Below are 12521 nucleotides of genomic sequence, written 5' to 3' on the forward strand. Positions count from 1 at the left end.
ATCCCCTCCCAGCTCTGAAATAGCTCACAATTCCCTCACTGACTCTCTACATATTGGGGAATAGGTGCAGTTTAACCTTGGAGAGGAATGACCACGTGTCTTGCTAAGCGAGATAAGGAGAAAACAAAAGAGACAGCGCTGCCAAATGGCAGCCACTACCCTCATCCTTAGTTCCCAGTACTCTAGCTAGCGACACAATCTCTGAGCTCAAGGCAGCCGTGATCACGGGTTTAGAGCCTGAATTCAAACTCCTACTGGACAAGTTCGAGGAAATCACCATGAAATTGGCTAATCATGTTGTTTGAATGGGAAAAATGGAGCAACGGATTTCAGCAAACCAGGATTGCCTGCAAGCATCCAACACTGAAATACAACATTTCGAAGCAGAGGTCAAGCGTCAGGAAGATTGGATTGAGAACCTTGAAAATCGCTCATGACGCAACAACTTGAGGATGATCGGCTTGCCTGAGGAGCTGCAAGATTCAGAACTGGCCTCCTTTCTGGAAAACTGGTTAGTTAAAGAACTAGGCCTTAGTGGAACACGAGGCCCCTTGCGCATCAAGTGGGCCCATCATATTGGAAACCAACATGAGGGAATGACATGCCTGTGTGTGGTGATTTTCAAACTTTTAGACTTTATCTATAAAATTGAAATTCTACAAGCGCTGAGGGCTTTTGTAGAATTTTGTAGACTATTCCTCCAAGATTTCCTTACTAAGGAGGGAGATTTTGCCGGCCTGCATGCGATTGCATTAGCTAGGCCTCCGGTTTGAGCTAATTTACCCAGCGAAGCTAAGAGTTCAGTTGCCCGAAGACCCGAAATGGATCCCATCAGCAGCAGAAGCCATCAAATTAGTCAAGCGTTTAGAACAGGAACAGGTGCTACCCTCTTCTTGATGGTGACAAATTGATGCAGAAAGAGATCTACGTGCTTTAATGGGTGGCAAAACTTTCTTTAGTATACGGGAAGATGTATTACTGGACACACTGGCTGATATTTACAACAATCAAAGCGGGCTATATGCCTGACCAGGAGATTTGGATGTGTTAATTGCCATTCTGCACCGGGAAAACAGGTGGTAGACTATCAATTGGACTATAGCCGATTACAGTTGCTATTATTATTATCATATTGCTATGCACAGACAAGAGAGGACAAGAATTGTGGTTCTATAAAAGATCATTTCTGGTCTAATATGATTTTTTCTCTCTTGTCAAGTTTCTCTTTGTCTCATCGGGGGATGGGTGTTGGTGGCGAGGAGGATGCATCACACTATAATAATGACTCCCTTCCATTTGAGAGTGGTCTTTGCTATATGGGGTGGGCTACAGGGAGGGGGGTATAGCAGGGAGTTTATCAGAGTTAGAATTTGGGTCTCAAGTTCAGGCTGTGGATAGGATGAGGGAGGTTATTGCAATGCGCGTGGACGCCATAGCTAGGGTGGTGTCTACCCTTATATAATAAGTATTAGTTATGTATATACAATGGTACATGAGATTCTAGATACTGGATAAAATGGCTTTAAAGCTCATTTCTTGGAATGTCTGTGGTATAGGGACACCTATTAAAAGAACTAAAATTCTTTCCGCACTGAAGAAACAGAAGGCAGACATATGTCTGCTTCAAGAAATACACCTAACTGATAGTGAACATCAAAAACTTAAATGAGATTGGGTAGATCGGGTGTTTTACACTTCAGCGACCACCTGATCTGCTGGTGTAGCTATCCTAGTTCACAAGGCTATTGCTCTTCAAGTTATCCAGGAATATAAAGACCCTCAGGGAATGTTTCTTGTCCTCATAATTGAAATACGAGGGAAGTGGCTACCGATTTGTAATATATATGCCTCCAATGTATATATCCATTCATTTTTCTTACAAATAATACAAAGAGTAACTATAACAAGGGAGGGCATGTTAGTAATGGAAGGTGATTTTAATTCGGTTGTTGATCCATCTATTGATCGCTCTACAGCGGTTAGGGGCTCTGCATTTAGCTCAAGGAAAGAGATTCCTCTTTTACTTTCCAAACTACACCTATTAGACTTGTGGCATATTCTCCACCCTACAGAGCGCAATTTTACACATATTTTACATGTGCATACTACATATACCCGAATAGACTACTTTTTAGTTTCCAGACAACATCTATCACAGATTGATGATTTTGGAATAGATACTATCAAAATATATGATCATGCTCTGATTTGGATAACTATCTCAGGGTTGGGAGAGAGGCCCTGTCCAACATATTGGAGGTTCCCTTATTTTTTAGCTGCAGATATCACATTTCAAAAATATGTACAGCAGAAGTGGACACAATATATGGAAAGCAATGGGTCACATTTTGATGAATCCCCAATCATATTTTGGTACACCACAAAGACGGTATTACGTGGAGATATCATCTCTTATGTAACAGGGTGCAGAAAGGCTATAGATAAACAGATTTTACATATGGAAGCTAAGTTAAAGAAATGCAAATGCCTATTACTTCAACAAAATACAACAGGCAATCGTGAGGCATATTATATAACTTAGGCAGCTCTAAATCCACTTATTCATCAGAGAGTAAAGAAAAGCATTTTGTATTACAAATGTAAACTATATCATCAAGCCAATAAACCTGGGAAACTGATGGCTCACCTGATTAAAGATGATAGAAGCCTCACGGGAATATCGCATCTCAAAGGTCAGGGGGTAATTTTGTGGAATTTTACTCCTCTGTAGGATTTCATACGGACAAGTGCCAACAATTCCTTTCTCAGGTAAGGCTTAAGACCTTCAAAGACCACCACTTGCAGCAATTAAATCGCCTAGGGAGTATTGATGAATTTCAGCTGAATATACAACTGGCCAAGCCATTAAAGGCGCCAGGTCCGGACGGCTTTACAGCAGAATTCTACAAAATGTTAATTGACATGCTTCCCTTCTCACTTATACAAAAACTAAATTAAAAATTTGGCATTCATTACCCCTTTCCTTGAGAGGGCACATTAATCTACTTAAGATGGTGATATTTGTTGCGTTTGTGCCTGTTCTTGCCCTCGCTCCACCCTCTCTACCTCTGATGTGACTCCCTTTGGGTCTGATGGACAGTTGCTGCCGCGGCTTCTCCTCGCCGTTTCTTCCCGGAGTCCCCGGGCTGGCCTGACGCTGAGGATCCGCCATGTTCCTGATGACGTAGGGCGCGAACCTTGGGGGCATCCCCCCGTAGTGACATCATCTGCTTCCAACATAAAAGGTCTTTGCTTACGCTTACGAATCAAGTTAGCAAGGGATTGATTGCAAGGCTCATTCCTACCCACTTCATTCTCCGCTGTTCTGCCTCTTCGAACTTACCAGGGTACCCCTCTTGTTTTCAGATTGCTAAGACAGGATCTGGTACTCACTCCTCGAGGGCCTACGTCCCTGAACGCTCAGAAGACTCCCTACTGCCTGGATGCGATCGCAAAAGTGAACATTGTGAGTTTCTTTTCCAGTTGCATATAGGAATCGGTACTCGCTCGTCGAGGGCCCATGTTCCTAGAACTCTGAAGATTCTCTTTTGTCTAAAATGCTATCGCAGGTACGGAGATCGTGAGTTATTATAGATAGGAACCGGTACTTGCTCCTCGAGGGCCTATGTTCCTAAAACCTTCCGAAGACTCCCTTCTATTTCAGAAGTTATTTCATATACAGATATTGTGAGTTCTTATTACAGTTTGCCTAGAGACCATTACAGAGATAATTAACTGTGAGTTACCATCGCTCTCTCAGAGCTGTTCCTGGAATCAGGTACTCGCTCCTTGAGGGCCTAACTCTCTCCAGCTACTGAGCCTTATTATAATCTATGTGAGTGTATCATCTACTTCTGGTTATGTATCCAGTATACCCTGTCTACTCACTATCTATGAGTCTCTCTCTACAGCTCAGCAAACCCAGAGATTGCAGTTCCAGGATCTGAGGGATTCAGCCCTGCCGGGCACATCAGCTCACTACTGCCACCTCTGGTGGTTCTACTACCTGTCTAATAAAGAACTATCTGTGTCTGTCTCCATACTCCAGCCTAGTTGGTGGTCCCTCTCATGATATCCTCCTGGGGGCGCTGTCATCTGCCATCGACCCAAGGATTCACCACTCTACATTAGAGTGCTCATCTCTCACACTTCAAGAGCTGAGTACAACAAACTGCTACCTTGCAGTCTAACCTTCAACTGTTGCTAACATCTTCTTCCTCAGGAACTGTATCATAACCAATTGCTACTTCTTAGCAGGAACCATACAGAGAGCCAACACCTCCCTTCAGGGGAACTCTCGTATATCAGGTTGCCACTCTGTGCGGAGATCCATAACAGATACTATTTCCTCTTCTCTGGAAGAACAGATCTTAGATGGCTGCTGACCTCTTCTCTCTGGGAGCAACTCCATAGCAGCTTCTACTGTAAGATTACTATGCAGCAGTCCTAACCTATAACAGACTGTTAACTCCTAGCAGACACTCTAACAGATTGATAATTCCACCTCCTGATGGGGTGATTGACAACAGATTGCTAACTCCGCCCTCCTGGCGGAGTGACCACTCACAAACTGCTAACTCCTCCCTTCTTGAGGAGTGAAGCATGACAGAGTGCTAGCTCCTCCCGTCTTGAGGAGCAGAATTCCAATAGATCGCTAACTCCACCCTCCTGGCAGGGTAAGCCACAACAATATTCCCAAAGTGGTCGTATGTTCTTCAGACTCTGCCCCTTCGCCTTTTGAAGAAAGATGCTAATCAGTTAGATACAGCTATATCCGTTTTTTTTCTGGGCAGGAAAGAAGACTCGTATTGCACTGTTTAAATTGAAAGCTCCTCCAGACAAGGGAGGACTGAGTGTTCCTAACTTGTCTAACTACAATATTGCCTGTTTACTTAGAGTAGTAAGAGACTGGCTTTATGGAAATTCTTTTCACACATCTCTAGATGGTGACCAGGCAATTTTGGGCACAATAGAGGTGTGAATCGTGTGATCGATCGTCTTAACGATCGATTTTGGCTGGAGGGGGAGGGAAATCTTATCGTCGGGTTTTTTTGTTTTAAAAAATTGTTAAAAATCGTAAATCGGGGGAGGGCGGGAAAACCGGCACACTACCTTTGCCCTCACTATGTCATACGGGCGACGGTCGCCCGTATGACATAGTGAGGGCAAAGGTAGCGCCGGCGCCATTTTGAAGATTGGCAATACGGCCCGCGTGCAGGAGGTCGCTCCCGGACCCCCGCTGGACTTTTGGCAAGTCTTGTGGGGGTCAGGAGGCCCCCCCAAGCTGGCCAAAAGTCCCTGGGGGTCCAGCGGGGGTCCAGGGGCGATCTCCAGCAGGCATGACGTCGGGAGCCAGGAAACAAAATGGCGCCGGCGCTACCTTTGCCCTGTCACATGATAAGGGCAAAGGGCCACCGGCGCCATTTCTCAATGCAGCCGTGGCCAGAGAGAGAGGGAGATTGCGTCGGGAATCCCCAATGGACCCCAGATAATTTAAAACATTTTGGGGGGGTTCGGGAGGGTGGGGGATTTCTTTTAAAGGTTTGGGGTGGGTTTTAGGGTTTTTTTGGTGTGCCGGTTTTCCCGCGCCCTATTTAACGATGCAATACAAATGCCCCTGACGATAAATCGGGGGCATTTGTATTGTATCTGCACTCTAACGATTTTGTACGATTTTAAAATTATCTGACGATAATTTTAATCGTTCAAAAACGATTCACATCCCTACAATGGACGCTTGCTATGCACTTCATACACCCAAATTACCACAAGGCACAGCGACACATCTTTTAATTTACCCTAAGCGATGGACCTGGAAAACCCTTTTGAGATGTCTGGGCCTGAACGCAAATTGCACTCCTTATCTATCTACGCAGATTTCCCTCCTAGCTCGGACTTCGGGAAATTTCTTTATTGGCAGAAACAGGGGATTACACAACTGGTAAACTATTATCATTCATTGCTATTCAATCACAATTTGGCTTGCGAGCTGTTGATTATTTCTCTTACATGTAGTTACATTCCTACATGCAAACACTGCCTCTTCCTGCTTTAATCCAACAGGTATTAAGTAAATTGGAGGACTTTTTTCACAGTGAACACAGGAAGATATCCCTGTCCCGTATACAAAAAGATTGGACCAGCTTAGATTCCCACTCCTGGGCTACTACTCTCTCAGACTGCTGGCATAGAGAAGGGGGAGAACCAATCTCCAGTACACAACTATTAGCCTGCTTTGGGGAACTTAAGTGAATGATGTCATATAGTATGAGAAAAAAAAAAGTGCGAAGCTTGCTGGACAGACTGGATGGGCCGTTTGGTCTTCTTCTGCCGTCATTTCTATGTTACACTCCAGGAAATAAATAATATCTAGATACCTGTGTATTATTTATCTCGTTTATTGTTTTTAATCCTTAAATACAATTTCATTATTTAAATAATACACTTTAAAATATCACCCCTCATTCACACCACATACACACATGCTCAATCATTAAACAAATATTGCACCTAATTCTAATACAACAGTTCACCTATACTAATGTATTAAAATACATCCATATACCATTTATCAAAATGATATTACAGTCACAATAGCTGCAAAACAATTTCTTTCATAACATATTTATCAGTTATTATTAAACAGACAATTATCAGCTTATCATCCTTTTAGTTCCCTTTCATGTTCTTTATTAATTCATAAATTTCCTCTTTATTGTTGTAACATAAAGAGGAAATTTATGAATTAATAAAGAACATGAAAGGGAACTAAAAGGATGATAAGCTGATAATTGTCTGTTTAATAATAACTGATAAATATGTTATGAAAGAAATTGTTTTGCAGCTATTGTGACTGTAATATCATTTTGATAAACGGTATATGGATGTATTTTAATACATTAGTATAGGTGAACTGTTGTATTAGAATTAGGTGCAATATTTGTTTAATGATTGAGCATTTGTGTATGTGGTGTGAATGAGGGGTGATATTTTAAAGTGTATTATTTAAATAATGAAATTGTATTTAAGGATTAAAAACAATAAACGAGATAAATAATACACAGGTATCTAGATATTATTTATTCGATAGAATTATACCTGTGGGTTACCCATTAGATATTATATTGACACTCCAGGAAATGCAATTTAAATGTTTACATAGAGCATAGATCTCTCCAGTTATTGCTTTCAAATCCAGTATTGCTGCAACAATAACATGCCCCAATTGTAAGACGAGTCAGGGCTCATTATTTCATGTTTTTTGGTCTTGCCCAGTGATCTCACAATTTTGGACAAAATTATTGGAGAATATAGCATATATTAGGAATGTCACTATCCCTCTACCATACCATCATACATTTCCAGGTTAACTTATCTAATCGTGTTCATAATGATTATAAACAAATGATGGTCAAGAAATTATTTCTTCAGGGGCTGCTTTCCATCTTGTTGGTCTGGAAGGACAGTTGTATTCCCTCTTTCTGGCAGTGGCAAAATGCTATTCACAGTATGATGGTAATGGAATCCTACGCGGCGCATACCTCGCCCCTTCTGAAGACGAAATTCTTAAAAATTTGGGATCCTTATTTACAAAGCCTTAGTGGAAGGGCAAGAAGTTTAGTCCTTAATACCTTGTCATAGTCTTAATACCTTGTCATAGTCTTGGTCTCTCATTAATTTGCCTAAGAACATAAGAACATGCCATACTGGGTCAGACTAAGGGTCCATCAAGCCCAGCATCCTGTTTCCAACAGTGGCCAATCCAGGCCATAAGAACCTGGCAAGTACCCAAAAACCAAGTCTATCCCATGTTACTGTTGCTAGTAATAGCAGTTGCTATTTTCTAAGTCAAATAATTTAGTAGCAGGTAATGGACTTCTCCTCCAAGAACTTATCCAATCCTTTTTTAAACCCAGCTACACTAACTGCACTAACCACATCCTCTGGCAACAAATTCTAGAGTTTAATTGTGCGTTGAGTGAAAAAGAACTTTCTCCGATTAGTTTTAAATGTGCCCCATGCTAACTTCATTGAGTGCCCCTTAGTCCTGTTATACGAAAGAGTAAATAACCAGTTCACATCTACCCGTTCTAGACCTCTCATGATTTTAAACACCTCTATCATATCCCCCCTCAGCCATCTCTTCTCCAAGCTGAACAGTCCTAACCTCTTTAGTCCTTCCTCATAGGGGCTGTTCCATCCCATTTATCATTTTGGTCGCCTTTCTCTGTGCCTTCTCCATCGCAACTATATCTTTTTTGAGATGTGGCGACCAGAATTGTACACAGTATTCAAGGTGTGGTCTCAACATGGAGCGATACAGAGGCATTATACATTTTCCGTTTTATTCACCATTCTGTTTACTTTTTTGACTGCCGCAGCACACTGAACCCATGATTTCAATGTGTTATCCACTATGACGCCTAGATCTCTTCCTTGGGTGGTAGCTCCTAATATGGAGCCTAACATTGTGTAATTATAGCATGGGTTATTTTTCCTATATGCATCACCTTACACTTATTCACATTAAATTTCATCTGCCATTTGGATGCCCAATTTTCAGTCTCACAAGGTCTTTCTGCAATTTATTACAATCCGCTTGTGATTTAACTACTCTGAATAATTTTGTATCATCTGCAAATTTGATTACCTCTTTGTTATTGTTCTCTCGTATTTTTCTGTTTTTTGGTTATCTTTTTTGTTATATCCATCCAACCACAGCTTGAAGACGGGTAGCTCTCTGTGTAGAAGAGGGAGGGGAAGGTGGGGGGGGGAACCTGTCTCATTATGTATATTCATTATCTGACTTATCATTTAGGGTTTGATGTGCCAGAGTAAGACACCAGCCTTGCCCATCATTATCATTATTATTTTGTATACACAATTATCTGTAATCTGACATTGTGACTGAAGTACTGTTTGCAATTCCTGTGAATGTGTTAATAATGTCATTTTGTTGTTAATTGGTAATTATAATGATAATAATAAACATATTTGAACTAAAGTCGAATTGGCTGGATGAAATCCGCTAGACTCTCTTGAAGACCTAATCCATTTAGCTATTTGCTTGGATCTCCGATTGCAGGAAAGATCCCGGGAAAGGGCCGATCTTCGTCGCCCAGTATGTTTAGCATCTTCCTTTCAACACCCGCTTATCTCTTCCAAACCGCAAGAAGCACGAACCATCACAGAAGAACCTATGCAGATTGGTCAGTTCAGGATTTCATCTGAGGAAAGGCAGTGGCAGGATTTCATCCGAGGAAAGAATCTGTGTCTCTATTGTACAGGAGCAGTTCACTATGCCAAAACCTGCCCTTTGAAGCCGGGAAACTCTTGGACCTAGGATTGATGCAACTTCCTCTTCTCAAATCTTAATTCTGGTGACATTATCCATCACCAAGAATTCTATTCACCTGCAGGCCTTCTTGGACACTGGTGCAGCCGGGAACTTCATTGAGGAAAGTCTAGTTCAACACTATCAGATTCCCACAGAACCTCTGAAGATGCCCCTTACCATTTCATCAGTATACGGACAGCCCCTGGCAGACAGGATTTCGTGCATTACTAGACCCATAACTACTGGGATGTTGCACCAGGAGGCTATTCGTCTTTATGTCTTACTCTTCTCCGTAAACCAGATAATTCTAGGCCTGCCTCGGTTGAGGTTACCCCAACTTAGAATAGACTGGGATATTCTGCAGTTGGCTAGTTGGAGTTCCAGTTGTCACCATAACTGCCTGGTTCCTCTTCTGCTCCATACCTACCCTTTCCGGATTGCTGGACCAATATGCTGACTTCGCCGATGTCTTCAGTGAGCAGCAAACTGAGACGCTGTCTCCACATCACGACTATGACTGCGGCATCGACTTACTTCCTGGGAAAATTCCTCCCTGAGGGAGAGTGTATTCACTATCAGAACCCGAGACGAAGGCCATGAACCAATACATTCAAGAGACTCACCAGACCGTCATCTTCTCCAGCGGAACCTGGGGTTTTTTTTGTTAAAAAAAGGACAGATCTCTACGACCATGTATTGATCGAGGTCTGAACGCTATCACATGATAAAAATTATATCCTATTTCCCTGATTACCGAGCTTTTCGACCGATTTAAAGGCGCTAGATCTCCGAGGAGATCTTAACTGAGTTGTGTAATAAACATTGTAAAAATTAAGTAAACCTGATATTTTAAATTCAGGAAAGGAGGAGTTATGTGAAAGTGAGTTTTTTTTATGCCACATCAGTGAACAGAAACAGAAAACACAGAGAGGGAGAAAATAGTGATCCCTGTCGCTTATAAAGCATCAGCATAAAAGAATCAAAGGTGTTCTAGATTAAACACTGGTATAACTGGAGAAGGAAAAAGTTCAGGATAATTTGCAGTGGCAGGACATAAAGGCCCCATCACAATCCAAAGCTGCACTTGTATTATCTGTGTAGGTTATAATTTTAAGACTCTAGTGACAACCTTGAACTGAGACCGTTTACACATACAGAGTGAGAGAAAAGTTTCTGCGTGGTTGAGTCAGCGCTTCCAATAGGCGCCCAAACCTCCCTGTTTGTCTTAATAGAAATAGAGATACTTGATTATCATATATTTTCTTGAAGCCAAAGCTAGTACTAAGGGACTCTAAGCTGGTGAGTCAACGCTTAATCTACACTTTAGTTTCCCTGACCGGAAGACTTTATTGTGTTAGCGTAGTCAGGAATCCTGTTTCTCATTTATTTAAAGTAGAGCATAGGAGAAGGTCAGTACATTTTGATGAAAAAGAGTTCCTGAGACAGAACCGCCAGCACCTCTCAGCTAATCAAGCAGCGAACGCAAACAGTACCCCTTCTGTCATCAAACCCCAGACTCAGTGAGAGGATGAAGAATCTGCGCCCCCTAACACCAGCGCGTCACACTCAAATTACTCAGGGACGCAGATAAGTGCACGCTGCCACTCCAGCCGCCAGAAAGTTTAGGTAGACCAACAGCCATTTATACTTTCGGAGAGTTTTAAAGAAAAAGAAAGTACACTCACCAACAGAAAAGGCAATAGTGAACATCAAAACGGAGTGAGAGAGAGCGAAAGAAGGAGATTAAAGAAGCAAAATCAAATAGTGACGGAAAAAGTAAAGGGAGACAACAGGAGAAAGAGAGACACAAATAGTGACTAACTTATACTTACCTGAGACATCTCCTAATAATCTTTTCATTCATAAGAACATAAGAAATTGCCATGCTGGGTCAGACCAAGGGCCCATCAAGCCCAGCATCCTGTTTCCAACAGAGGCCAAACCAGGCCACAAGAACCTGGCAATTACCCAAACACTAAGAAGATCCCATGCTACTGATGCAATTAATAGCAGTGGCTATTCCCTAAATAAACTTGATTAATAACCGTTAATGGACTTCTCCACCAAGAACTTATCCAAACCTTTTTTGAACCCAGCTACACTAACTGCACTAACCACATCCTCTTGCAACAAATTCCAGAGCTTTATTGTGCGTTGAGTGAAAAATAATTTTCTCAGATTAGTCTTAAATGTGCTACTTGCTAACTTCATGGAATGCCCCCTAGTCCTTCTATTATTCAAAAGTGTAAATAACCGATTCACATCTACTCATTCAAGACCTCTCATGATCTTAAAGACCTCTATCATATCCCCACCTCAGCCGTCTCTTCTCCAAGCTGAACAGCCCTAACCTCTTCAGCCTTTCCTCATAGGGGAGCTGTTCCATCCCCTTTATCATTTTGGTTGCCCTTCTCTGTATCTTCTCCATCACAACTTTATCTTTTTTGAGCTGTGGCGACCAGAACTGTACACTGTATTCAAGGTGTGGTCTCACCAAGGAGCGATATAGAGGCATTATGACATTTTCTGTTTTATTAACCATTCCTTTCCTAATAATTCCTAACATTCTGTTTGCTTTTTTGACTGCTGCAGCACACTGAACCGACGATTTTAAAGTATTATCCACTATGATGCTTAGATCTTTTTCCTGGGTGGTAGCTCCTAATATGGAACCCAATATCGTGTAACTACAGCAAGGGTTATTTTTCCCTATATGCAACACCTTGCACTTGTCCACATTAAATTTCATCTGCCATTTGGATGCCCAATCTTCCAGTCTTCCAAGGTCCTCCTGTAATGTATCACAATCTGCTTGTGATTTAATTACTCTGAATAATTTTGTATCATCCGCAGATTTGATAACCTCACTCGTCGTATTCCTTTCCATATCATTTATATATATATATATTGAAAAGCACTGGTCCAAGTACAGATCCCTGAGGCACTCCATTGTTTACCCTTTTCCACTGAGAAAATTGACCATTTAATCCTACTCTCTGTTTTCTGTCTTTTAACCAGTTTGTAATCCACGAAAGGACATCGCCTCCTATCCCATGACTTTTTAGTTTTCTTAGAAGCCTCTCATGAGGGACTTTGTGAAATGCTTTCTGAAAATCCAAATATACTACATCTACGGTTTCACCTTTATCCACATGTTTATTAACCCCTTCAAAAAAATGAAACA

The sequence above is a fragment of the Rhinatrema bivittatum genome, chromosome 2 (assembly GCF_901001135.1).
Source record: "Rhinatrema bivittatum chromosome 2, aRhiBiv1.1, whole genome shotgun sequence".
Classification (NCBI taxonomy): Eukaryota; Metazoa; Chordata; class Amphibia; order Gymnophiona; family Rhinatrematidae; genus Rhinatrema; species Rhinatrema bivittatum.